Source organism: Cebus imitator, unplaced genomic scaffold (genome assembly GCF_001604975.1).
Source record: "Cebus imitator isolate Cc_AM_T3 unplaced genomic scaffold, Cebus_imitator-1.0 Scaffold106, whole genome shotgun sequence".
Taxonomy (NCBI): domain Eukaryota; kingdom Metazoa; phylum Chordata; class Mammalia; order Primates; family Cebidae; genus Cebus; species Cebus imitator.
Window position 1 is genome coordinate 5,706,404 of NW_016107421.1, and position 26,900 is coordinate 5,733,303.

Below are 26,900 nucleotides of genomic sequence, written 5' to 3' on the forward strand. Positions count from 1 at the left end.
TTGATAAATCACGTTTTCCTAGGAAGTTATCCCAAATTTGAGGTTTTCAGATTTATTTGAATAGAGTTTTGCCAAGTAATTTAATTAAAATTTTTTTTTTATTTTAGTGGTTTTTCACCCTTGTCATTTCTTATTTTGAGTGTTTGTGTTTCTTACCTTTTCATGATTGAGCTAGCTTATAGTTTGTCTGTTTTTTTCCTTTTCCAAATAACTGGCATTTAAATTTATTTATTAGTTTCATTTAAATTTTTTTCCCAACTAATTAGTTTTGGATTTTATCTTTATTATTTCCTTCTTTCTGCTTCCTTTTAGATTGCTTTCTTTTTCTTATTCTGATTCACAGGATAGAATATTTAACCTACTTCCTTTTCAACCTGTTAGTGATTTAAGCATTAAACTATGAGGTTTCTTCTGATTACACTTTGATTTTTTTTCCTATTGATTTTACTGTGGCTTTTCCATTATCATCATTTTTTAGGAATTCCCCAATTTAGGTTTGTTTTTGTTCTTTGACCTTAGAATTTTTAATTGGCAGGTTTTTCTAAGTGTCCAATAGAAAGGCCTTTTTGTTATTACTTTTGAGCTTTGCTTCACTGAGAGCAGAAAATATTGTACTAATTCTATTTTCTGAAATTTACTGAGCTCTGCTACACAGCAAAGCTCACCCTTTAAGAATGAGCGCTTTTCAAGAATGTTTTGCATTCACACGCTTTCTCTACTGCTGAGATGGATGTTCTGTACACCTGACTGAGTGGATTGTTTAGGCTTTCAGGACCCTTACTGATTTCTTGTTACTCATTTAACCTCTCTTGAGCTGAGAATGGCACGTTAATGTCTTTGAATAAAATAGAAACACGCTGATATAAACTTTATTTATGTTTATTTGTTTCTGTTCCTTCCTGCCCCTCCTGCAGTTTCTATTTATGAGCTCTGTCACTTCGTTTGGAACATGGATATTCAAATTTTAATCTTCATTCTGAACGGCAGCTTTTAGAATTAGGAAGAGTCATTTTTGTCTTATTTAAGACTGTTTGGCCTGAATTCTACCTCTTCCTATATCAAGAGCACAACCTGCTTTCTTTCTGTTTGCACAGTCCCTGCTATTTTCAGCTTTTCAGAATCATGTTCTTTTAGGCATGTTTTATATACAGCACAGAATGGGCCTCTGTTTTGTGAGCTAGTCGTAAAATATTTTCCCTAGAGAATTAATGAATTAAGCCCTTTAAACTGATCACTGTGATCACAGGACAGGCTCCAGCTCTTTCCTGTTATTCAATATATATGCACCACGTAAAATGCATGCCATGTACTTGAGCTGTTTTACCATGCTGTCTGTTTTAATATGTTCTTTTTGTTTTGTTATTAATTTGGTATTTAGGAAAGATAGTATTTTCATATAACTTTATGGATACTATTATACTTGGATATTTATATAATGTGTATATTTACACATTGTGTACCTTCATATCGTGTCCACAGTCCTCCCCTCTTTTATTATTTAGACTTCTAGGATTTGGTTTGTCAGTCTTAATTATATGTTTTGACTCCCACCTATTATCACCTATTTTTACTGTAAATCAGTCAATGAACTTATTCTCGTTTTCTCCCAATGGTTTTCTACTTTGTCAAAGGACATAACTTTTATATACTATTTTTTGCTCTTATTTCCACTGCTTTTTGTTGTTGATAGTCTTATATCTATAGGGTATCTGTTGGTTTGAAAAGGAGACATATTTTGGTTTTTACAGATTAAATGTCCTTGAAAACATTGTATACATGTGTCTATGCTTTCAGACTTTTTGGAGATCCCATGTGATTAAATATATCCTGTATTTGCTCAAGTTCTGCCCTATTTTCTCTCTTTTCTCTCTCTGGGAGCCCATTTATATCTTACATCTCTTCACCTTGTCCTACATACTTTTCCTTTATTCTTCCTTTTCCTTCTCTGTGTTTCCGTTTAGAGATTTTCTTCTGCTCTTTAAGTTCTCTAATTCTCTCTCTAGCTGTGTCTAATCTACTATTAAATTCATTCATTGTTTCCTTGTGTTGATTTTATTTACTCATTTTTATGATTTCTATTTTTTAAAAACTTCAGGTTCTTTGCCAAATTTTTTCATTTTGTCTTTTGTTACTTAAGTGTATTCATAATAATTATTTTAAATTTTATGTCTGATTGCCCCATTATCTGAATCCCCTTTGGGTCCATTTCTTTTGTCTGTTGCTTCTCTTGGTTTTGATCGCTTATTTTTTCTTGTCTTCCCATAAACCTGGTTACTTTTCATTTATTTCCAGATGTGGTCTGTGAAAAATTGGAAAGATAATTGAGATATAGGATGTTATTGTTTTTTCCAAGAGGATTTACATTTATTTCTGCAAGATGGCTAGAGGTGTTAGCAATCCCAGGCTACCTTTACCCTATCAGGATTTGAGATAAAATTGGGTGTGATCATTGCCAGAATTATTTATTTCTGGTTCACGCATACTCTGTAATCTTCAGATTTCCCAAAAAAACCCCGTCCTTGGCAGACTCTAAATTGTCCTCTTCACAGGGGCGAATCCAAAGCCCTGCCCAGTTTCTTATCCTTTTCTTCTGGAATTTGACGCTGGAGAAAAGCTGGGCTGATTTTCTTTCTTTTCCTGGATCTGTGCCTTACAATGTTTCTCTGCTCTGTTAGCTGCCTGATGTCTTCCAACAAGTTTTGTGGTCCAGCTTTTCTACTTCTTAGCTGAAGGGCTGGCAGGAGCTGTTTATTCTACCGTTCCTAAAAGTGGAAATGTTAGACAATTTTTATACTACTTGGTATTTTCCATTGTTTTTTAAGGCACAGGATCTCTGTCACCCAGTCTGGAGTGCAGTAACACAGTCACAACTCATTGTAACCTTGAACTCCTGGCCTCGAGTTGTCCCCTGTTCCTGCCTCCTGAGTAGCCAGGACTACAGGCACATACCACCATGCCCAGCTAATAATTTCCCAAGTTTTTGTAGTAGATACATGTTTGTAGAGAATTAAAGTATTGAAAATATGAGATAGGTGTAGAAGAATCCCTATCAGGAGATCGTTGGTGAGAATCCCTGATCACTGCACTCTGTATTTCATCAAAGAAATAAAAGGTATTGATACGCTAGGGAATCTTTCATTCTACACCTCATGGGTCTCTATTGTTAATTTTTCAGGGAGAAAGCAGAATGACTGAGAGACTAAAAACGTTGCAGGAATGTATGCTTGGCTTCTCTGCCAACCAGATGTCTGTACTGTTGCCCTAAAACATACTGGGGACCTAATACCTTTCTGAAAAATCAGTCCGATGTTTTGCAATATGGACAGTGAAGTCACCTGAATTGTTTTTAAAAATAAATATTTTGAGTATTTTTTTCCACCTATCTCAAGCTTTCACCTCATTTTTGCTTAACTTACTTTTTTCTCTTTTGCTTTTGGATCAGCCGAAAAGCCCATATAAGTTTACACCATTAATAGCGTATAACACTGTGATATTTTGCAACTTGAAGCCAAGTTAAACATATGGACATTTTAATGTTATTTTGTTGAAAACCTCTCTTTGGAATGCCTTTTATTCACTGTTAGGCAGATCTAATTTTAGATGGATTTTTAGCTTGCATGTTAAGCACATGATTTGGGATGTCTGAACATTCAAGAAGGGGCCAAATCTCTCCTATGGGAGCAGGAAAATCCTTGCGTTGCACTGGAATTTTAAAAAATATGAACTATTGCTGCAGTAATACTAGTCATTCTCCTGGGTTTCCAGCTATCTTACTTACAGCACATTTCTATTATAATGGAGCTTAATCTGCAAAGTTAAATGCATAAAATTAAACTGACAGTCTCAATTTTCATGTTTATCATCAACGTAAGTTTTAAAGGAGATACAGTTTGCCTGTAAGCTGCTCCAATAACTCTTGATAGTGTCACTCTGCACCCTGCCCACCCAAGGGTCACAGGTGACCTCTGCAACAATTCATGCAGCATCGTTAATTGGACACTTATTGTACGTGTGATCCAGTGCTGGGGGCTCTGGAGGCTGCAACTCTGAAATAACACGCAGTCTTTGCAATCTCCCTAGACAGACAGGGTCATGCAGCACTTGGCCACTCCCGTACAGAACAGCACGGAACACTGAGTTTAAGGGAGACTTTCTACAGGCAGTAAGACTCCTCGCCTACGACAGTCTCTACATCACAGAGTTGTTTTGGGAGTCAAATAAGATACTATATAACAATAAACTTAGTTCATTGTCTGGTTTGTAGAAACCTCTGAGATATCTGTTTGATGTTTTTATTGCTATTGGAAATCTTGAACTGTTTTCCTCATATGACCCAGAAAAGATGCTCGAGCCCTTCACATTTTCTTCCTGACCCCACAATTATAAATCTAAGAAGTGCTTTCCTAGAGGAAACTTTGTCAGAGACAGAGAGCGCTGTGGAGGGGGTCTTTGATTTAACACAGGGTTGTGGTGGGTGCTGGGGTAGGTGCCTCTCAGCAGCCAGACGTGATGGCCAGGAGGCAGTGTGGAAAGCCGTGAAGGTCGGTGTCAGGAGAGCAGGTGAGATCCCAGCGAGAGAGAATCAAGCCTACCAAATTGCAGGTAGGGCACCTGGAGGAGGACTGTGGCATTGATCATGAGGAGATGCCTGGAGCGAATCAGAGACCACTTGGGCGTCCCCTCGTTCTCCCTGTGAGTAGACAGGCTGTCTTCACCAAGATGGGTTGTAACAGAATGGACAGGTATTGTTTTATTCAGTAAGAATTCCATTTCCAAAATTGGTTAGGTTTTTATTTCTGCAATGAGAATTGATCCTATGAGTTTATCTGCTCTCTTCTTTCTTATCAAAATGACAAAAAAATGCACAAAGGAAAAAAATCTAGCAAGCGTGAGTGGTTTTGAGGCCCAGATATTTTTATTATTTTATTTTATTTTTTTGAGATGAAATCTCACTCTGTCGCTAGACTGGAGTGCAGTGGCCATGATTTTGGCTCACTGCAACTTCCGCCTCCTGGGTTCAAGTGATTCTCCTGCCTCAGCCTCCCGAGTAGCTGGGACTACAGGTGTGCACCACCACACCCAGCTAATTTTTTTGTGTTTTTAGTAGAGACGGGGTTTCACCATGTTGGCCAGGATGGTCTTGATCTCGTGACCCTGTAATCCACCCCGCCACGGCCTCCCAAAGCACTGGGATTACAGGGGTGAGCCACCGTGCCTGGCCAGCTCTTCATCTGTAACTTAAGTGTGTGGAGATCCAGATATGAAAATGAATTCTGTTAAGAGAGTCCCTTAAGTGAAACACGAAAATCCTTTTTCTTGCCGCACAAGCATGCCCGCTCTCCGGCCTGCAGCCACCACTGTTGCTATGGTTTGGCAGAAAGAGACTCCCCAGGAGGTGTCCTGTATGTGCATCCGTGTATCTGTAAATGGACCTTTATGTGAATGCGCACACACAGACACACACACACACACACACACACACACACACACACACACACCATGTGTAAAGCAAAAACAGAATTTATGCTCTACATATCATCTTTAACTTGCTTGTAAAATTTATTATGGACATCATAAATGCCTTCCCATTTCGAGAGGTAGGAGCCAGGCTCTTTCTTCTGAGAGTTATGAATCAGAGCCCACTGAGAGTGGATGAACAGTGAGGCAGCCGGAGGTGGCATTGGACCCTTTCTGGGCTGGGGCTGCTGGAGGACGTTCTTTGGGCACCTCTGCCACAGGGGCCCTAAGGCTGTGCAGTTGCCAGAAGACGACCCGCTCCCTGAAGACCCCCTCCAGCAGCAGGGGCCTTGATTGCCAAGCTCAGTGTCTGGCCTGGCCTGGCTGTGAGCCAGGAAAAAAAGCGATGCATACTCAGGTCCTGTTCCAAATCTACCACTGAGAACTCAGGCTTCCTTCTTGGGATTGAGGAAGGGCAGAGACATGCTAGCACTGTTACCTGAAGCAATCTCTGTCTACACAAAAGCTCCAAGGAACGAGAAAGCAAAGTCCCCAATGCAATGTATGTGACCATTCCCTAATGATGGACACGTGACAGTTTTCCAATATTTCTTTTCTTTTTTCTTTTTTGAGATGGGATCTGTTGCCCAGGCTGGAGTGCAATGGCGCGATCTCTGCTCACTGCAATCTCTGCTCACTGCGACCTCCGCCTCCCAGGTCCATGTGATTCTCCTGCTTCAGCCTCTTGAGTAGCTGGGATTACAGGTGCGTGCCACTACAATTGGCTAACTTTTGTATTTTTAGTAGAGACGGGGTTTCACCATGCTGGGCAGGCCATTCTTGAACTCCTAACCTCAGGTGATCCACCTGCCTCGGCCTCCCAAAGTGCTGGGATTACAGGCGGGAGCCAACGTGCCTGGCCCCTTTCCAACCTTTTTTATTGTCACTCATGCTGAGGTTAGTATCATTATGCCTACAACTTTATCCACTCACTTATTATTTGTCTGTGGTACATTCCTAAACGTGAAACCATTGGGTTAGAGTGTCTCCACATTTGACATGTTAATAGGTATTGCCAAGTTATTTCCAAAACGGTTTTATTGGTCTATAATCCTACTAAGGTCATGTGAAAGAATACTTGCTTCCTACTCTCTGGTCACCAGTGAATATTACCATTATTTATACATTTTGCTAATGTTATAGGCAAATGTATAGATGTGTATGGTATGTAGATACATATACACACAGACACGTACATGTATGTATGCATGCACATATAAAAACATACATGTATATAAAATAGCTGTTCAAATCTGCATTTCTTTAACTATGGGTAAGATTAGTTTCTTTTCACAGATGTACTGCTTGTCTTTTCCTTTCTTCGATGAAGTGCTTATTCATATTCTTTGCCAATTTTTTGAGTTATCTTTTTCTTTTGATAGTTGCAGTCTTTTGTCTAAACCATAGATATTATTTCTTTTAGATATTGTGAATATTTCCATAAAAGCTGTCACTTGTCTTTTCATTTTATTTAAAAAATCTGTTCAAAAATTTCTCTTTTGCGTAAACTGTTAAATCTTTTTTTCTTTTTCTGGAGAAGAAGTCTTGGTCTGTCTCCCAGGCTGGAGTGCAGTGGCGCGATCTCAGCTCACTGTAACCTCTGCCTCCCGGGTTCAAGCGATTCTCCTGCCTCAGCCTCCTGAGTAGCTGGGACTACAGGCACGTGCCACCACGCCCAGCTATTATTTATTTTTTTTGTATTTTTGGTAGAGACAGGGTTTCATCATGTTAGCCAGGATGGTCTCGATCTCCTCACTTCGTGGCCTCTCAAAGTGCTGGGATTATAGGCGTGAGCCACTGTGCCCGGCCTAAACCTTTCTTTTATACCTTCTGGAGTTTGTGCATTTAGGAATTTTCTCTACTCCATGATCATTAATATATTTATTCATTTTTTGAGTACCTACATAGAATTTTTAAAAAACATTTAACTCCTTATGTCATATGGAATTTATTTTTGCCTGTCATTACGGCAGAGAATGTCACCTTGTTTTCCTCCAGGGAGTTAGCCAATAAGCCCATCCTCTGCTCACTGACTTGTTGGGCTATCTTGTTTCAAATATCAGTTCCTCATTTATGCTTGGGTCTGCTCCTCTTCTCAACGTTTCTGGTGTGTGCTGTCAACCCAAACAACAAACACAGAAAGACTTTGTAAGAGAAAACGGTATTTACTCGCGAATAGAGTATCGCAGTGGGAACATGAGTGCTAAAGTAGGCTGTGTGTGCGTTCAAGGAGGGGAGGAAGGACAAAGATTTTTAAAGGAAACATGAGGAGGGTGACAGCATTGTTTTGAGACATTGGCTGCAAAGGTCAATAACAAGAATGACAAAGGTGGCACCAGTCTGACGTTGGACAGGCAGTGGTCTTTCTTCTCACATGGGAAAATCATTATACCACTGCCCACCTTACAGAACTCCCCCAGTTCCTGGCCCAATCACCATTCCACTTTCTGTGTCTAAGAGCTTCACTATTTTAGACACCTCAGGTAAGCAGAGTCAGGTAGAACATGTCCTGCAGCTGCCTGTTTCCCTTCGAATAATGTCTTATGTACAACTGGGATGGTCCAGTCTTAAAAATGAGGAGAATCCTGCTGTATGTGACAACGTGGAGGAACACTTTCCTCTTCATTCAAACATTTCCCCAGAATAAATGCAGGTAGGGCCGTTCCATTCATTTTTCCTGGTGCTCTGTGAATCCTTTAGGACCTTTACTAAGCTTGGGGACCCAGTATCTGCTCTCCGACCATGTGTCCACACCTGACTGGACCTGCTGCGCACCCATGCCCGAATCCTAATGGGACCTGCTGCACACCCGTGCCCGAATCCTAACTGGACCCCCTGGGGAGGAGGCATGGATTGCATGTTCTGCATCTGTACCAGCCAAACAGCAATGAAAATCTACAGCATGCACAGCATTCCGTAGTGCTTTGGGGACCGTCTCCGTTCACTCCCACCTCAGTATGCTGGGCCAGAAGAACGCCTCTCAAGAGCTGAACGGGGCAGGGCTGTGCACTGCAACCTGTGTGCATGAAAACAAACGAGAAGCAGTTCTCAGGCAGACGAAGGCTCCGACACTGCACGACCGTTCTTTGTTCCTGAATTTCTCCAAACCTGCACTGGACCATCAGCGGACAAATAAAAGTCAACAATCCCCAAATGAAAAGTCCTCATACAGGACTAGAGGTAGGTATCGAAATTAGTCAGCATTAGAGAGGAACAGAAAAACGCCGAACCAAAGATGATTATAAAATTGAAGGACAAAGATGAAAATAATTTGATAAGTGTACTTTACATGGGAAAAATATTTAATAATAGAGAGTCTGGATATTTAAGTCTGGGTAAATTACAGAAAATGGAGAAAGAGCAGGGATAATTAAACAAGAATGAGAAATGCGCCAAGTGATTTATTCTATATAGGGGGGAATAAAAAGAAGTTTTTGGTTCCGAAGTGTGATTGTCAGCAACAATATCATTGCAGAGCAGTGACTGGTTCCGCAGAAAATGACTGAGCATCCATGATGGCTACTGCATTGTTCTGGCACAAACAACTGAGAAGACTCAGAGCGCAGAAAGCTGGAAATTAAAACAAATAAAATGGCTAATTGGCAATTTGTCAACTGGCCAATTTGCTCAAAAGGCAAAGGTCTTTTGGCAAAGGCAATTTATCCAAAGACAAATTGGAAATTTGGCCAAATGATTTAATGTCATAATAGGCATTATAATTATAAATAGACATCTCACTCTTCCTAATCAAAATTCAGACAGTCTCAGATTTGGTGAAAAAAAAAAAACAAAACATATCAGGCAGCGTGGAACACAGCAAGAGCTTCGGAGCCAGGTGAATTGGGTTCGAATCTGAACTGGCTGTTGACTAGCTGTGAGTCTTTGCCCTGCTGCTTAATTATCTCAACCATAAAAGGAAGATCGTAGCTGTGCCTTCGTGGATTGTAAATGTCAAATGAACCAAATAGTGCCAAGCAAATCGATGCTCAACACCATATCAAGAAATAATACAAGGAGGAAGAGAAGGCGTCACTTAAAAGTAACACTTAAAATGTACTGACACTTAAAAGGAAAGACTGAAAAGTGGGGAAAAAGGGCATCTAGTTGACGCAAATAAAAAAGAAAGCAAAAATTTAAGAATTAATGTTTTAAAAGTATTTGAAAAGCATCACGTGGAAAAAAGTTCATGTTATAACAGAATATAAAACTCATGAATATAAAAATGTCCTAAACTTTGTTGACTGAATAATAGGTGGCTTTAAAACTGTTAGAAATATAAGGTGACAGAAACACAAATAGAGAAGAAGATATCAAATTATCAAAGGCTTTTCCCACGTGAAGTGGATGAAAAGCAACACAAAATAATATAGTTGAATTTCTCAGTGCCCTCCATCATTGAAGACCATTGAGTAGACATTTGTAGTTAAGTAAGTCAGATTTACTGCTCAGTGTAACAAAGGAGAATGTATGTCCCCGGGATCTGGGCTTGTGCTGGGGGATTTGGAGGAAGAGTTTAAGGAAGTGAGGCTGTTCTCTGCAGAGGTAATTCTCTGATTGTGTAACCTAAGGTATCTTATGTAGGGGAAGAAAGTCAGTGTGAGGCTGTGATGGGTAAGGAAGCACCTGCCATTCCTCTTAGATAGGAGAAGGGAATGTTTTGATATTTTACATGTGATCTTGGTGTTGTTTCTGCTTAGACAAGCGTCCAGAGTGGTGCTGTTTGTTGCCTCACTTTATCACGGTAATGAAAGGACTCGTCTCATGTATTAGTCCATTTTCACACTGCTGATAAAGACATACCTGAGACTGGGTAATTTATAAAGGGAAAGAGGTTTGGTAGGGTGTGTGGCTCATGTCTGTAATCCCAGCACTTTGGGAGGCTGAGGCAGGTGGATCACCTGAGGTCAAGAGTTCAAGACCAGCCTGGCCAACATGACAAAACCTCATCTCTACTAAAAATACAACAATTAGCCTGATGTGGTGGCGGGCATCTGCAATCCCAGCTACTAGGAGGCTTAGGCAAGAGAATCACTTGAGCCAGGAGGTGGAGGTTGTGGTGAGCAGAGATTGTACAACTGCAGGCTAGCCTGGATGACAGAGCAAGACTCTCTCTCAAAACAAAACAAAAAAATAAATAAAAATAAAAGAGAAAGAGGTTTAATGAACTCACAGTTCCATGTGGCTGGGGAGGCCTCACAATAATGGCAGAAGGCAAAAGACACATCTCACACGGCAGCAGCAAGAGAGACAATGAGAACCAAGTGAAAGGGGTTTCCTCTATAAAACCGCTAGATCTTGTGAGACTTATTCACTACCACGAGAACAGTATGGGGAAACCACCCCCACGATTCAACGATCTCCACCATGTCCTTCCCACAACACATGGGAATTACGGAGCTACAATTGAAGATGAGATTTGGGTGGGGATGCAGCCAAACCACCTCATTCTGTTGCTGGGTTCTGTAAGATTGCTTATATTCAGGAGGGAACACCAGGGCTGAGCTGCAGTGTCCGGCCTGCAGCCAATGTCAGAGGCTCTTTTTTCCCTGTCTCAGACTCTTCTCAAATTGGTAGCTTGAAATGTGCACTTTCAAAGACAGGCCGCACCTTACTTGAAGTATCAGTGGGTTATCTGCAAAAATAATCTTGTATTTATCATTAGAAAAAGATCTCATTACTGTTTTCACCTTGATTTTGTGAAGGATCTTTGCATTCACGTTCATGAAAGAAGTTGGTCTGTACTATTCTCATCATGTCTTTTTGTTGCTGTGTTGTTTCAGGATAATATTGACCCCCTAAAATGAGTTGGGAAGTGTTTCTGTTTTTCTGTTTTCTGAGCTTGTCTAAGAGTGCTGGTATTTGCTCCCTAAATATTTGATAGATTTCTAGTGAAATGATTAAGGCTGCTGTTTTCTTAGAGGGAAAGTCCTTAGTTATAAGTTCAAACTGTTCAAAGAGATATAGGACTATTCAGACATTGTATTTCTAGTAATAGTTAATCAAATACTTCAGTATACAGTACAGATTAGTACTCAAACATATTTAGTACTAAGCTTTTAAAAGAAACCCACTAATGAGGTTATATATCTCGATGCAAAAACTGTGATGACACTAAAGGAAAGTACAGGGGAAAAAAGGAACACATTTAAGATTAACAGGGCATAACCCCCAAATAAATGCTGGACGTCAGGGATTCAAGAGAAGCATGTCTAGGCTGCCTGCCGAATTTCCGGCTTCTGTAAGTGTGCTTTGGAGGTGCAGGCAGGAAGAGTGGATCAAGGGACAGAGACACAGCTGTTGCCTAGACTCACGGGATCTGAGATGCCTTTCTGGCATTCAGGTGGATAAACTCTATCAGCAAGGGCTCCATGGCAGCAGCTTGGAGGAGGATGGGGAAGGAGTCAGGTTAGGCATTTTCAGCAAAAAGAGGGCAGCTGGAGCCTGTGCTGTGAATGAACTCACCCCAGGGACGGGCAAAGAGGTTACTCAGAAAGGACCAGAGAGCATCAGGAGCCAGGGAAGACTTAGAAGTATATGTTTTGGTGGATTATCTGCTTGTTAAGGTAGGTGTGTGTGTGAAGTGTATTCAAGTACTATGGCTAAGGGGCTGGGTAGGAGGGAGATTCAGAAAAGAGAGGTGATCATTGATTAAACAGTTTTCCAATGAGAGTTTTAACAAATCCAAGGCTCTCAGGGTGAGTTTCTCCTTAAATGAGAGGGCAGACACCTTGTCCTCAACGGGAAGGAAGGCAGGAGGACAGAGTAGGGAAGCCTCCGCCGTGGGGCTCCTGGGCTTCCCCGCGTAGGTGAGCCCAGTGCAGCCGGACCCAAGTCTTAGCAGAACACCCTGTGTCCTTCCAGGGATTCAGCAAGCAGGGCGGTCTTGTGAGGGTCACCTCCAGGTCCTTTTCCATCCGCTTCCCTGTCCTATCAGAGGCTCCCTGTCTTGTAGTGGCTGCCACAAGGCACTGTCTCATCCGCTTCTCTGGTTCCAGTGAGAGGTAGGAGTTTCCACCTGCCCCGCTTAGGGCACAGCTGCAGCTATGAAGGGGTTTGTTGTATTTCAGAGCTAGCTAACCCACTGACATGTCTGTCATCTGGCTTATCCAATTTGGTATCATCCTAGGGATGTGGGAAGCCGATATGATGTTGCTGCTTATGCTGTTAGTGCAAGTAGTAAACAGTCTAAAACCATCTCCACATTGACCAAATCTACATGTCTGGATGTCAGTTTCATGCTGAAACCTCATGCCCGATGCAATGGTATTAGAAAGGGCAACCTTGGGAGGTGATTACCTCAGGAAGGCAGAGCCCTCCTGAATGGCATTACTGCCCTTATAAAATAGACCCCAGAGGGCTTGCTGGTCCCATCCACCCAGTAAGGACACAGCAAGATGGTGCCATCTATAAGGCAGAAAATGGGCCCTCACCAGACACAGAGTCCATCTTGACTTTGGACTTCCCAGCCCCTGGAGCTGTAAGAAATCCATTTCTGTTGTTTATAAATATTCCACCTGTGGTATTTCGTTATGGTAGCCTGCATGGTCTAAGGCGTGTGGCCACTCAACCTTGTGAAGAAGTCAGTGCTGCTGCTGGGGATAGTGTAAGGCTTGAGGGGCAATGTGGGCAAGGGGTGGGCAAGCTGGGGCTTCTGTCTGAGAAGGAGGCGAGGTGTTCTGGGGCAGTGGCGAAGAGAAAGTTCAGGAGATGGTGAAAGTTTTGAATGGAATGTGGATTATTGTATAAAATTATTTATTTGCTTTTTTTGAGCCTGGATCTCACTTTGTCACCCATGCTGGAGAGCAGTGGTGCCATCATCGCTCACTGCTGCCTGAGACTCCCGGGCTCAAGTCATCCTCCTGCCTCAGCCTCTGAGTAGCTGGGACTACTGGTGTGTACCCACACTTCTGGCTGCTGCTTTTTTCTTTTCTTTTCTCTTTTTGTTGAAATGGGAGTCTTACTACATTGCCCAGGCTGGTCTCAAATTCCTGACCTCAAGTGATCCTCCTGCTTCAGCTTCCCAAAGTGCTAGGATTCAAGGCATGAGCCACTGTGCCCAGCCTAGAATGGGTAGTTTGAACAGACCAGCGTCTCTGTGTATGCCCGTGTCCTGTAGGAAAGACCCAAACTCTCTGGAGGCCTCGTTGCCCAAGGAAACGTGAGCCTGGCTGGCTTCTGGATGCGGGGAAGCCTCTCACAGAAAGCAGGGCTGCACATTGTCCTGCAGGAAGTAATGGTCTCACTCTGGGACACCCCGTATCTCTCATGGCCCCAAACTGGGCCCTGTGCAGCACAGATAGAATTGAGGAGGAACCTCTCAGTCCAGAGGGATGAAAGTTCTCCTAGAAAGGAAGCAATATCTTTCCCAGGAACTGTTCACTGAAAAAGAAAAAGGAGCGTGCCTTGGCTAATGTGAAAGGTGAGGTCCCAGAGATGAGGGCCTCCAGAGGTTCTGGTGGGAGAACCACGCGAGATTTTGTGGAGCACAGTTCAAGAGCCGCAGGTCTGCTGCCAGCCCATGCTATGACTGTCGCATGGAAGAGCAGAAGAGGACACTGAGGCTCCGAGCAGGGAAGTGATACGCGGGGAAGCACGCGGGCAGATGGTGGCAGGACCAACCCTGACACCCGGTTTCTGAGCCCTGGACCAACTCCTCCTCATCCAAACCAGGTTTGTCAGGGAAATGTCCCAAGTAGGTGGCAGGAGGGCACAGGGCCAGGTGGGATGAGGGCCCCTGAGGATAGCACTTGGGGTGAGGTGGAGGGAAAAGGGAGCCCCTGCCAAGCTCTTCTTTCTCTTAACAAGTGTTTACTGCATACCCCCTCCATGCCGGCATGACATTAGACGCAAAAGACAAGGCAACAGGGACTGTTCCTGCCTGCGTGGCACATCGAGTCCTGTGGAGACAGAGAGAGCCGCAGCAAGGCGTAATGCTCTTGCATGTAACAAGGCTTCCACGTGACTCTAGGTTCCGCTTGTGCCATGCTTTTCGTGGACTCATTTGTGCAGGGATGTGGATGTAACTGACATTCCATTTTCCTAAGCACATCGTGTTATTCCTGTCTCATGACAACACCCGGGGGTATGGATGAGACATCTGGAGGTTGCATATGGTTTACGTATCTTGCTGAGGGTGTCACAGCCGGGAAAGACAAGAACCAGGTTTCCTACCCAGCGCTCGAAGACCCAGGCCCTTGGCACCTGCACAGCGCCTCTTCCTCATTTCTCAGTGAGCTCCCATTATGCCTCCTCTCTACCCCTGTGCCACACACACTGTCGCCTCCTGCCCTCCTTTGGAAGCATGAGGCTGGGGGCCACAGAGGGAAGGTGGCCCTTCTGGAATGCTCCAGGTCTCCTCAGTGGATGGGAGGGGCATTGGGCTGAAGAGCTCAGCCCAGGGGTGTGCATCTGGGAGCCTGCCAACCACAGCGCCCATCTCTCCACCCAGCCGAGGGCATCGTCACAAGAACCAGGCTTGGCCCAGGAGATTCAGTCGGAACAACTCGTTTATTTGGCAAATTCCACTCCCAAGGGTCTAGTTGGAAGCCTTGTTAGGATTTGCTCATGGGTGCAGGGTATTTCTGCAACATTGAGCGCAGATCAAGAATGAAATTCCTCCCTGGAGGGTACCTAGGAGAACTTTCGGGCTTGTTAAAATCACAGCAGTGGGGAGATCACTTCACTTCACAAAAGCAAACAGCGAGGTCACTTAAAAATTGTTGCCTCTTTTCCTCTCATTAAAAAGAAAAGCCGTGCTTGCTTGGAGCCGCGGCTATCCTGATTTCCAGCCTGCCAGGCAAAGGGACGACACAACATGGACAACCATCTGATTGTCATCCAGAAATCCAGAAAAGTTTCTGGGTAAAATCATGGTGGGAAAAGAGTTTTTGGCTCTGCGTCTTCAGTACGATACAGCCATGTGGAGGGAGGCGCTCCGCATGCCTGTGCCTGCCTCGCAGCGGTGAGTTTGAACTCTCCAGCTTTGTGCCGATGTAAGTTTTCAATTAGGTTGCCCGGGTCCAAGATTAGTCAGAAACGCTGCAGTAAAACTTAATCCAATCATCCTGATGCTTCTCCAAACATGATTTATCTTATGATCATCTGTACGTCGATGAAAGGGGAAAACGCCAGTTCACTTTTTTTCCCTTGCTGTGATTCATGTGTCCATTATCCCAGAATCTGAGTCCGGTTTCAGTTTGGCAATAGCTTCCTTTGGCATTCTATTTTTGTATGATCATTAGCATTCCTTTTTTCCTAAGCTTTCATAACATACAAGTCAGCCTTTTATATCCTTCCCCAGAAGGGCTGGAGATCTCGTAAGCTCCTGCTGTAAGCAGGGCCTGCCTAACCTTAAATGTGAAACATGTTTTAGTGCTGAAGTCATTCCTCAAAACACCGTGAACTTGGGAGGCTGCAGCTCACAGAATTCAGTGTGCTCAGTGAGAGGCTGGTGGGAAGGACAAAGAAGCTGGGAACTACCTGAGACACACACATGAGCTCCTCTCCTGCGCTGAGGAGGCCAGCTGGACAGAGGTGTCGCCTTGCTCTTACGGCCCATCAGTGAGGAGCAAAGCGTAGAGTTCAAGTCCTGACTCCATTGCTAACTAGCCAGGAGATCTTGAGCAAGCGGCCCCACCTGCAGTGCCTTAGCTTCCTCATCTCTCACATGAGTCTTCCTGACGGATGGTTTTGAGAATCAAATGTCATAATGAGCCTGAAATGCTGACTATCTGGCCAGGCAGGTTGGATACATTCGACTTCCCCGTAGTGAGCACCTACTATGTGCTAGTCCTGGAGGTGCAGGGATGGAAGTTGTGGTTCCTCCCTCCTGGGAGCTCCCAGTCTAACTCAGCAGTTACCAGTCGGAGCGATGCTGCCTCAGGAGACATTGGGCATCATCTAGAGACATTTCTGGCTGTCGCGATTTGACGTCGGGGAATTGCTGCTGGCATCCAGTGGACAGAGACCAGGGTTGCTGCTAAATGCCCTATAATGCCCAGGGCAGCCCCGCCCCACAGCAAAGGATTCTCCAGGCCCAAATGTCAGTAGTGCCGAGACTGAAACCCCAGTCCAACTGAAGAGCTGCACAGATGAACAGGCCATTGAAATTCAATATGGTGGGGGTCTCAGTAGCAGGGTGAACTCAGGGAGCAGAGGGACTGCCCCTTGTTTACTCCATCTTAGTCACTGGGTCAAACTTATTATGATACCCACGAGGCTCCCAGTCCCTGCCCATTTTTCAGGACAGCTGAGATGGTTCAAGCCCAGTTTAGCTCACAAGACAACTCCTTCCACGACCCCCATACTGCCATCGAAGAAAAATATGCCACAATGTGTGCCAAGTATAACAGCTGCTATGCGCCAGGCACCATGCTCTCCCTGGCCCCGCCTCCCTGCGCAGTCAATAGCTGGTATATGGACAGCCTGGAGCCCCCAAAGCTGAGCCTTGGCCATGATCCCATGCAATGTCTCCATAAAGACGCTTTACCCCAAGTCTTCCAGAATCATGCGGTACCCAGAGCCCTGAGGAAAGTTCTGGGAAGAATTCCTTCCCCCCTCTGTAGGGACCTCAGACAGAAGGAGCAGTGGACGGTGGCTCTGTTAACTGAGGCTCAGAATAGCCTGCTCCTCTCTACGTCACTGCTGGGACACAGCTTCCTGCAGCATGGCACTTCTCAGAGGGGGGTTCCGCAAAGGCAGCACCAGCATCACCTGAGGACTTGTTAGATTTGCAAAATCTGAGACCCCCAAGACCTGCTGCCACAGAAACCCTGGGAATAGGGCCCAGAAGCCTGTGCTGTGAAGAGCCCTGTGGGTGAGTCTGATGCAGGCTGGAGTGCTAGAACATGCCTGTGGAAGGCAAATCCCTGCGGTCCGTCAGGTAAGCCCCTTCACTGCTGACAATGTGGGGCTGAGTGCAACTGGGTTCCCCGGTAGCCCTCTGAATACAACCTCTCCCGCCTGCCTGGGAAATTCACCTTCAACTCCATGAAGCCTCAGCTCCCCTCTGCAAAAAGCACAGAATTGCTTTAAAGATAAACCATGTGGCAATCATGAACATGAAATTATTAGGTTGGTGCAAAACCCGCAATTACTTTTGCACCAACCTGATAAATCCAGCCCCCTTAGTTGAAGGCTGTAAGTGGAAGAAGTTCACTGTAGCTCCTCTGTTTTGGTAAGAAGCAACATTGAATCAGTGCCGGCAGCAAGCAGGAAACATTTAAAATGGACACCAATGAGTCAAAACACAGCGTGCTGAAAATGCTGTGACTGCATTGGAAATGCGCGTAAAGCTTAAAACGACGGAGACTGGAAAAATGCATTCCATCTCCATCTGACAGGTTAAAAAAATAAAAAAACAAAAACTGGAATGCTGGACGGGCTATCTTGAGTTAGGTGGTTGTTGAAGGAGTTATTCATTTGTGAAAATTCATTGAGATGAATGAATACACTTAAGATGTGTATGTAAAGATTGTAAACTGGCCAGGCCCTGTGGCTCGTGCCTGCAATCCCAGCACTTTGAGAGGTTGAGGCTTGAGGATGACTTGAGCTAGGAGTTCAAGACTAGCCTGGGCAACACAGCAAGGCCCTGTCTCTACAAAAAAATTAAAAAAATGTTCTGAGCATGGTGGTGCTCGCCTGTAGTCCCAGCTACTCAAGGGGCTGAGATGGGAGAATCCCTTGGGCACAGGAGGCTGAGGCTGCAGGGAGCCGTGATTGCGCCACTGCACTCCACCCTGGACAACAGAAAGATCCTTTCTCACAAAAAGGAACATAAAATATGTCTATAAACATTAAAAAAAACTTTCTGTACTTTAGTTTGTATGTCATACTTTAAGGAATTTCAAGTTGACAAAAACCAGCAGGGAAATGCATTGTTGAGGGAAAAGCAGGGAGACTTTGAGGCTTCCAGGAGGTAGGAGAGGCACAGCGCATACTGGAAACGGAAGGGGTGGAGAATGGCCTCAGCGAGCACGGAGCAGTCTCACTGCTAGTGATGAGCTTCTGAGTGTATGGTCAAGGCAGAACTAGGTTGGGACGGGTAACAGTTTTGACAATTGCAGCACAGCCCTGAATCTGAGAAAGCCAGAAGGAAGCCGTCATGAGGACTTCTTGGGTGAAAAGGAGCACGGTAACCAGACTTCCAGACTTTATTTACAACTGGGCATTAGAGCCAGCACTTAGTCTCAGAAGTTTGTGGTGTGAGTTAGAAGCCGCCTGGGAGTTGAGCAAGATTGACTCAAACTCCAGTTCCAAGCTCTGGGACAATCTAATGCTGTCTCGGAAAGTCTATAACTTCCCCATAAAGTTTGTGGTTTTTTTTTTTTTCCCCTCTTTTTAAAATTTCTTACAAAATGAATAGACATTATTTTTAGAACAGTTTTAGATTTACAGAAATACTGACCACAGCCTTTTTAGACTGGCTTCTTTCACTTTGCAATCAATATGCAATGAGGGCTCCTCCCTGTCTTCACAGTTCTGTGGTTTTCTTCCTGGTGCTCAATAATATTCCATTTTATTGATGTACCCGTTTGGTTGTACATCCGCCTATTAAAGAACATCTTGGTTTCTTCCAGTTTTTGGCAATTATGAATAAAATTGCTATAAGCACCTTTGCGCAGGTCTTTGGATGGATATACAATTTTCAGTTCAACTGGGTAAGTTCCTTAGGAGCACAATTGCTAGATTGTAGGGTAAGACTATATTTAGCTGTCCTGTTGCCATGAACCCTCGTCGGCACTTGAAATGATCAGACTTTTAGATTTTAGCTGTTGTAACAGGTGAGTAGTGGTGTCTCACCGCTGTTTGAATTACAATTCCATTGTGACAAATGGATACGAGCATCTTTTTGCACGCTCATTTGCCATCTGTACATCTTATTTCAGGAGATATCTGTTCAGATCTTTTGTCCATTTCTAAGTTGAGTTGTTTTCTTAGATTTGAATTTTAAGAGTTCTTTGTATATTTTGTTCTTTATAAGTTATGTATTTTGCAAATATTTTTCTTCCAGTTTGTGACTTGTTTTTTTTCTGTCTTAATAGTGTCTTTAGCATAGCAGAAGTTTTAAATTTTAAGGAAGCCTAAACTATTAACTTTTCTACCATAGATTGTGTTTTTGGTGTTGTATCTAAAAACTCATTGCCAAACCCCAGGTCACCTAGATTTTTCTCCTATGTGGTAGTCTAGAAATTTTATAGTTTTATATTTTATATTTAGCTCTATGACCATTTTGAGTTAATTTTTTATGCCTTTATGAAAGGCATAACGTGTCTACATTTTTTTTTGCATATGGATGTCAAATTGTTCCAGTGTTATTTTTTAATAGAATATGCTTTCTCTATTGAATTGCCTTCACGCTATTTGTGTGGGTCTATTCTATATCATTGATCTATTTGTCTATTCTTTCACCAGGACCAATTGCCTTGGTTACTGCAGCTTTATAGTCAGTCTTGAAGCTGGGTAGTGACAGTCTTCTGACTTTGTTCTCCTTCAGTAATGTGTTGATGCTTCTGAGTGTTTTGAATTTTCATGTAAGCTTTAATCATTTTATTAATATCCACAAAATAACTCACTGGGAATTTGATTGGGATTACACTAAATGCATAGCTCAAGTTGCTAAGAATTGAGATCTTAACAATTTTGAATCTTTCAGTACATAAATATGAATTATATTTCCATTTATTTAGAACTTCTTTGATTTCTTTTATCAGATTTTTATAGTTTTCACCATATAGATCTCATACATATTTTGTTAGATTTGTACTTAAGTATTTAGTTTTTATACTCACATAAATTGTTTTGTTTTTAATTTCAAATTCTAATTGTTCATTGTGGGTATATGGGAAAGCAATTGATTTTTGCATATTAACTTTATATTCTGTAACCTTGTTATAATTAGGTACTAGTTCCAGGGTTTTTTGTTGTTGATTCTTTGGGATAATTTATTTACATAGACAATCATATCGTCTGAGAATAAAGAGTTTTATTTCTTCCTTCTCAATCTGTTCAGCTTTATTTCTATTTCTTGTCTTATTGCACTAGCTAGGACTTCTGGTATAAATGTTAAACATAAATATGGATATTGGTTTTGTCAACAGCTTTTTTCTTCATCAATTGATATGATTATATAATCATTCTTTTTTTTTTTTTTTTTGAGATGGAGTCTCGCTCTGTCACACAGGCTGGAGTGCAGTGGTGCCATCTCGGCTCACTGCAACCGCTGCCTCCTGGGTTCAAGCAATTCTCCTGGCTCAGCCTCTTGAGTAGCTGGGACTACAGGCACCCGCCACCACACTTGGCTAATTTTTGAGTTTTTAGTAGAGATGGGGTTTCACCATTTTGGCCAGGGCTGTTTTGATCTCCTGACCTTGTGATCCACCTGCCTTGGCTTCCCAAAGTGCTGGGGTTACAGGCGTGAGCCACTGTGCCAAGCCAATCATTCTTCTTTCGCAGTTGATGTGATGAATTACAAACATTTTTGAATGTTGAATCAGCTTTGAATATGTGGAATAAATTCCACTTCATTGTGATTTTTAATTCATGTCATATACACTGTTGGATTTGATTTGTTAAAGTTTTTTTCTTTTTTTTTTTGAGACAGAGTCTTGCTCTGTTGCCGAGCTGGAGTTCAGTGGTGCCATGTCAGCCCACTGCAACCTCTGCTGCCTGGGTTCAAGTGTTTCCCCTCTCAGCCTCCTGAGTAGCTGGGACTATAGGCACGTGCCACCATGACTGGCTAATTTTTTGTATTTTAGTAGAGACGAGTTTCACCATGTTGGCCAGGATGGTCTCCATCTCCTGACCTCGTGATCTGCCCGCCTTGGCCTCCCAAAGTGCTGGGATTACAGGCTTGAGTCACGGTACCTGGCCTTGATTTGCTAAAGTTTTATTGAGAATTTTTGTGCCTATGCATAGGACCTATCGATCTGCAGTTTATTGTAATTCTTTATTTTTGGTAGTAGGGTAATGTTAGCTTTGTAGAATACATTAGAGAGCGATTCTTCCTCTTTTATTTTCTGGAATAGTTTGTAGAGAATTGGCATTAGGTCTTTCTTAAATGTTTGGTAGAATTCATCGGTGAAACCAGCTAGATCTGGTGCTGTCTTTTTAGAAGACCATCATTTATTCATTCATTTAAAAATATTTATAGGCTGATTCAGATTATTTATTTCTTCTTGTGGGAATTTTGTTAGTTTGTGTCTTATAAAACTATGAAACTCTGATAAAACACATCTCATCTTAATTATGAAATTTGTGGGCAAAGAGTTGTTCTTAGTATTTCTTTATTATCCTATAATGTGTGTGAGATCAGTGGGATGATCTTCTTTTGTTTATGAGATTAATAAGATGTGTCTTCTCTCTTCTTTTTCTTGGTTAGCCTGACTAGAGGTTTGTCACATTTTTTGATTTTTCAAAGAACCCACTTTTGGTTTTGTTGATTTTCTTTCTTGATTTCCTGTTTTCAATTTTACTGATTTCTCCACTAATTTGTGTTATTTCTTTTCTTCTTCTTACTTTGGAATTCATTTGTTCTTCTTTTCGTAAGTTCCTAAAGGGGAAGGTTAGGTTGCTTACTTTAGGTATTTCTTCCTTTTCAATATGTGCATTAACTGCTGTCGAGTTTCTTCCGAGCACTGCTTTCACTGCATTCCCCATGTCTTGATGAGTTGTATTTTCATTTATTTCAAAATAGTTCTCTTTAGACTTCTTGTTTGACACATGCTGTTTACTTATTTATTTGTTAGCTGTCTCATTTATTTGCCAGCAAGTTGATTGTCTTTGTCTACAAAGTCCTCACGGGCAATCACCGTTGTCTTAGCTCTCATCTCCGCAGGGCACTCCCGAGCTCTAAGGAAGCTTCCCTTCTTCGGAGCTACCCGACCTTTCTTCTGGGCAAGGGATGTTATGGAATGGTTCCACCTCTTCTTTTAGCTTCTTTCTTGGGCTTCTCGCAGACTGCATTTTGCCATATAGCAGTGTGAGTTTTCTTAGACATCTCTGCTGTTGTGTCTGGAGGTAATGTTGTTCTTGATGTATTGAAAGGATTGCTTCTTGTAAGCATCTTGATCTTCTTTGATGAGGTAGCAGTGTCATCTGCAATGTTCTGACCCATGAGACACATATGCTGTTTAGAGGTAGGTTGTTTGATTTCCAAACATTCTGGGATTTTTCCAGTTTTTTTTTTTTATTATTGATTTCTAGTTTAACTCCCTTGTATCTAGAGGACATACTTTGTAAGATTTCTATTTTTAAATATATGTTAAGGTGTGCATTATGGCATGAACTGTGGTCTACCTGGGTAAATGTTCCATGTGAGCTTGAGAGAAATGTCTATTCTACTGTGGTTAAGTGAAGTCTTCTATAAATGTCAATTAGAGCTGGGTGCTGTGGCTCATGCCTGTAATTCCAGCAGTTTGGGAGGCTGAGGCAGGCGAGTCACCTGAGATCAGGAGTTTGAGACCAGCCTGACCAACATGGTAAAACCCTGTCTCTACTGGAAATACAGAACAATTAGCCAGGCATGGTGGCACACAAATGTAATCCTGGCTACTGGGGTGGCACTAAGACAGCAGAATCGCTTGAACCCAGGAGGCGGAGGTTACAGTAAGCCAGACAAGATTGTGCCATTGCAGTCAAGCCTGGGCGACAGAGTGAGACTACATCTCAAAAAAAAAAAAAGTCAATTAGATCCAGCTGATTAATTGTAGCTCAGTTCAACGCTGCTTCACTGATTTTCTGTCTGCTGGATCTGTCAATCACTGAAAAAGGGATGCTGAAATCTCCAACTGTGTTAGTGGATTTCTATGTTTTTCCCTACAATTCTATCAGTTTTGCCTCATTCAGGAATGTTAGGAGAATAGATCCCTTTATCATCATGTAGTGCCCTGATTTTCCTGTGTTAATTTTCCTTATTCCGAATTCTACTTTATTTGAAATTAATATGGGTACTATTCGTTTCTTTTTATTAATGTTAGCATGGTGTACGTTTCTCCATCCATTCATTTATCTGTGTGTTTACATTTTTTTTTTTTTTTTGAGACAGAGGTTTGCTCTTGTTGCCCAACCTGGAGTGCAATGGTGCGAGCTCGGCTCACTGCAACCTTTGCCACCCGGGTTCAAGCGGTTCTCCTGCCTCAGCCTTCCGAGTAGCTGGGATTACAGGCGCCTGCCACCATGCGCGGCTAATTTTTGTAGTTTTTAGTAGAGACAGGGTTTCACCATGTTGGCCAGGCTGGTCTTGAACTCCTAACCTTGTGATCCACCTGCCTTGGCCTCCCAAAGTGCTGGGATTACAGGTAAGCCACCACACCCAGCCTTGTGTGTTTACATTTAAAGTGGCTTTCTTACAGACAATATATAGTTGGGTCTGGCTTCTTAGTCTACTCTGACAACCTTTTAACTGGTATATTTAGATCATTCACATTAACAGAGATCATTGATGATATAGTTAGATTAATATCTACCGTGTTCATAATTATTTTCTTTAATTTACATGTTCTTTGTTTCATTTTTTAAATCTTGCCGTCTTTTTTTGCTTTCTCTGTTTTAAATGAGCATTTTGTAGAATTAAATGTTCTCTCCTCACTTAGCATGTCCATTATATACTTTTTTTTTTAGTGGTTGCCACGGAGTTTGCAACATACGTTTATAATGGATCTCGTTTGCTTCCAAATCACACTATATAGCTTTGTGGCAGTGTAGGTGTCTTAAAACCGAGCACTCTCCATTTCTTCCTCTCATCCCTTATAACATTGCTGTCATCAATTTCAATTATCTATGTTATAATCACAAACTACATGATTAATTATTAGTGAGAGCAAACCATTACCTACCAGATCAGTTAAAAAAAGGGGAAAGAAGATATTTTATTTTATCTTCATTTATTCCTAATACTTTTTTCTTTATGTAGATCTGAATTTCTGACCTATATGATTTTTCTTCTCCCTGAAAGAGTTAAGATTTTGCGGAGGGCAGGTTTGCTGACTTCTGTTTTTGTTTGTCTGAGAAAGCCTTTATTTCTCCTTCATGTTTTAAGGATAATTTCTGGACATAGAATTCTGGTTTGGTGGTTTCTTTCTTCCAAAGCTTTACTCTCCTCTTTTCTTACTTACATGGTTCTGAAGAGGAGTCTGACGTAGTTCTTCTCTTTGTTCCTCTATAGGTAATGTGCATCTTTTCCTCCTTTTTTTTTTTTTTTTTTTNTTTTTTTTTTTTTTAAAACTGTGGCTTCCTTCAAGATTTTTTCCTTGTCATTGGCTTTCTGCAATTTGAGTGTGATATGCATAGGTAGACATTCTGGTATTTATCCTGCTTTGTGTTCTCTGAGCTTCTTGGATGTGTGGTTTTGTGTCTGTCATTAACTTTGGAACATCCTCAACCACTATGACTTCAAATAGATCTTTTGCTCTTTCCTCTCTTCCTGGGATTCTCATTGTGTGTATATTACACCTTTTGCAGTTACCTCACAGTGTTTGGATTAGTCTGTTTTCTAAAATTCATTTTTCTCTCTGCATTTCAGTTTTGGAAGTTTCTATGAACATTTCTATCAGCCTCACTGATGTCTTCCTAAGCCGTGTTCAGTCTACAGATAAACCCAGGAAAAGGCATTCCTCACTGCTGCTATGGTGCCTTTGACTCCTGGCACTTCCTTTTGATTCCTTCTTAGAGTTTTCACTTCTCTGCTTACAGGGCTGACTTGTTCCCGCGTGTTGCTACTTTTTCCATTAGAGCCCTTACCATTTCAATCAGCCATCTATGAGAATTCCAAAGTCTGTAGTTCTGATGCTTGATTTGTCTTTTTAGTTCTGTTTTTTCTTGCCCTTTGAAGTTTTTGATAGTATTTCCAGTTATAGGAATGGATGCAAACAGGCCCTAGTGTGAGGTAATCTCACTAAGCGGGCTAGAAGCCAAGTGATGCTTAATGCTTGCTGTAGCTTCAGAAGCTATGAACATGGGAACATGATGCATATGTACATGACACAAGTGTTCGTGTGCACATATGTTTTTATTTTTCTTGGGTGTACACCTAAGAGTGGAATCTCTGGTAACTCTGTGTTGAGCCATTTGAGGAACTGCCAGACTATTTCCTACCGTGGCTGCAGCATTTTACAATCCCACCTGCAATAGATAAGGTTGATTTTGCTCTTCCCCCTTTATCCAGGGTCTTAAGGCAATAGGTCTTAAGGTAATAGGTAGTAGGGTAGTAAAGTCCTTTTCCAGGGTCTTAAGGTTAAGTTGTTAATTTAGGGTCTGTCCCTCCTCTTTCCTGGGTTGGATTCTTAGAGGGATGAAGAGAGGAGGGTGCATGCGGATAAGGGGCCAGGGCAAACTGGCGTGTGGGTGGCCAGTCCTCCCAGGCCCTGCCATGTCTGTTCTTCTGCTTGGTTCCCCTACGCCACTGACAGTGTTTACCTTTCTCCTCGGAGCTCACTGACACTCTACTAGGCGGAAGGCGACCCTGCAGCCACAGAGCTGCTCTAACCACACGTGGCCTTCCAGTGCTTGTCTTTCTCTTAACGCAAGGTGTTTTCCTTATTACACATTGTGTATTCTTTTCTTAGAGAACGTGATCTGAGCTGCATGATATAAGAAGGAATAACAGGGGAGTGAGATGCCCTCTGGAGTTGTGCCGGCGTAGTAATTGGATGCATTTAACAATGCCACAGCATTTTGGAGAGTGGGGCTTCTTCTGGACTTCTTTTCTTCAGCCTTGTTATCGTTGGCACTGAAAAATAGGAAGCACAGCTGAGTGCTGCATGTGCCTCCCCAAACCCTCTCCTTCAAGAGAATATTTTCAAATATTCAAGGAATATTTTCTTAGGGCTCTTCCGTCTCAGCAGGACTTCTCAGGATGCAGATCCTGCTGGAGTAAGCGTCCTACGATGGATCTCCACCTCAACATCCATCCCAGAGACTGGGAGTCCTGGCCTGCGGGCAGCAGGGGCCACTCCAGGCCCCATCTCCCATGGAGACAAACCTGCTCAACTGTCACTTGGCAGTCAGAGTTAGCTGAAAATCGGACCCTTTGTTTTGAAATTCCTGCTGTTTCTGTTGGAGATTCATGGAAGGTGTCAGTTTCTTGGTGATAGCAGGGGTGATGTGGAGGACAGCTCAAGAACCTTGAAAGGAATCATTGTTCAAAATCTAAGTAAGCGAAAACTGCTATTTCCCCTGCTGCAGACCTACCTTCTTTTGCATATACACGGTTACCTGGATTGCCCATGGGAATGCCTAGAACAAATTAGGTGAGGTTTGGCGGTGTGTGTTGTGGAAAAGTTATATTTGGAGTCTTATTAGCTGTATTAATCCATTCTCATGCTGCTAATAAAGACATACTCAAGACTGGATAACTTATAAACCTCAATTTATGAGGTTTAACCCAC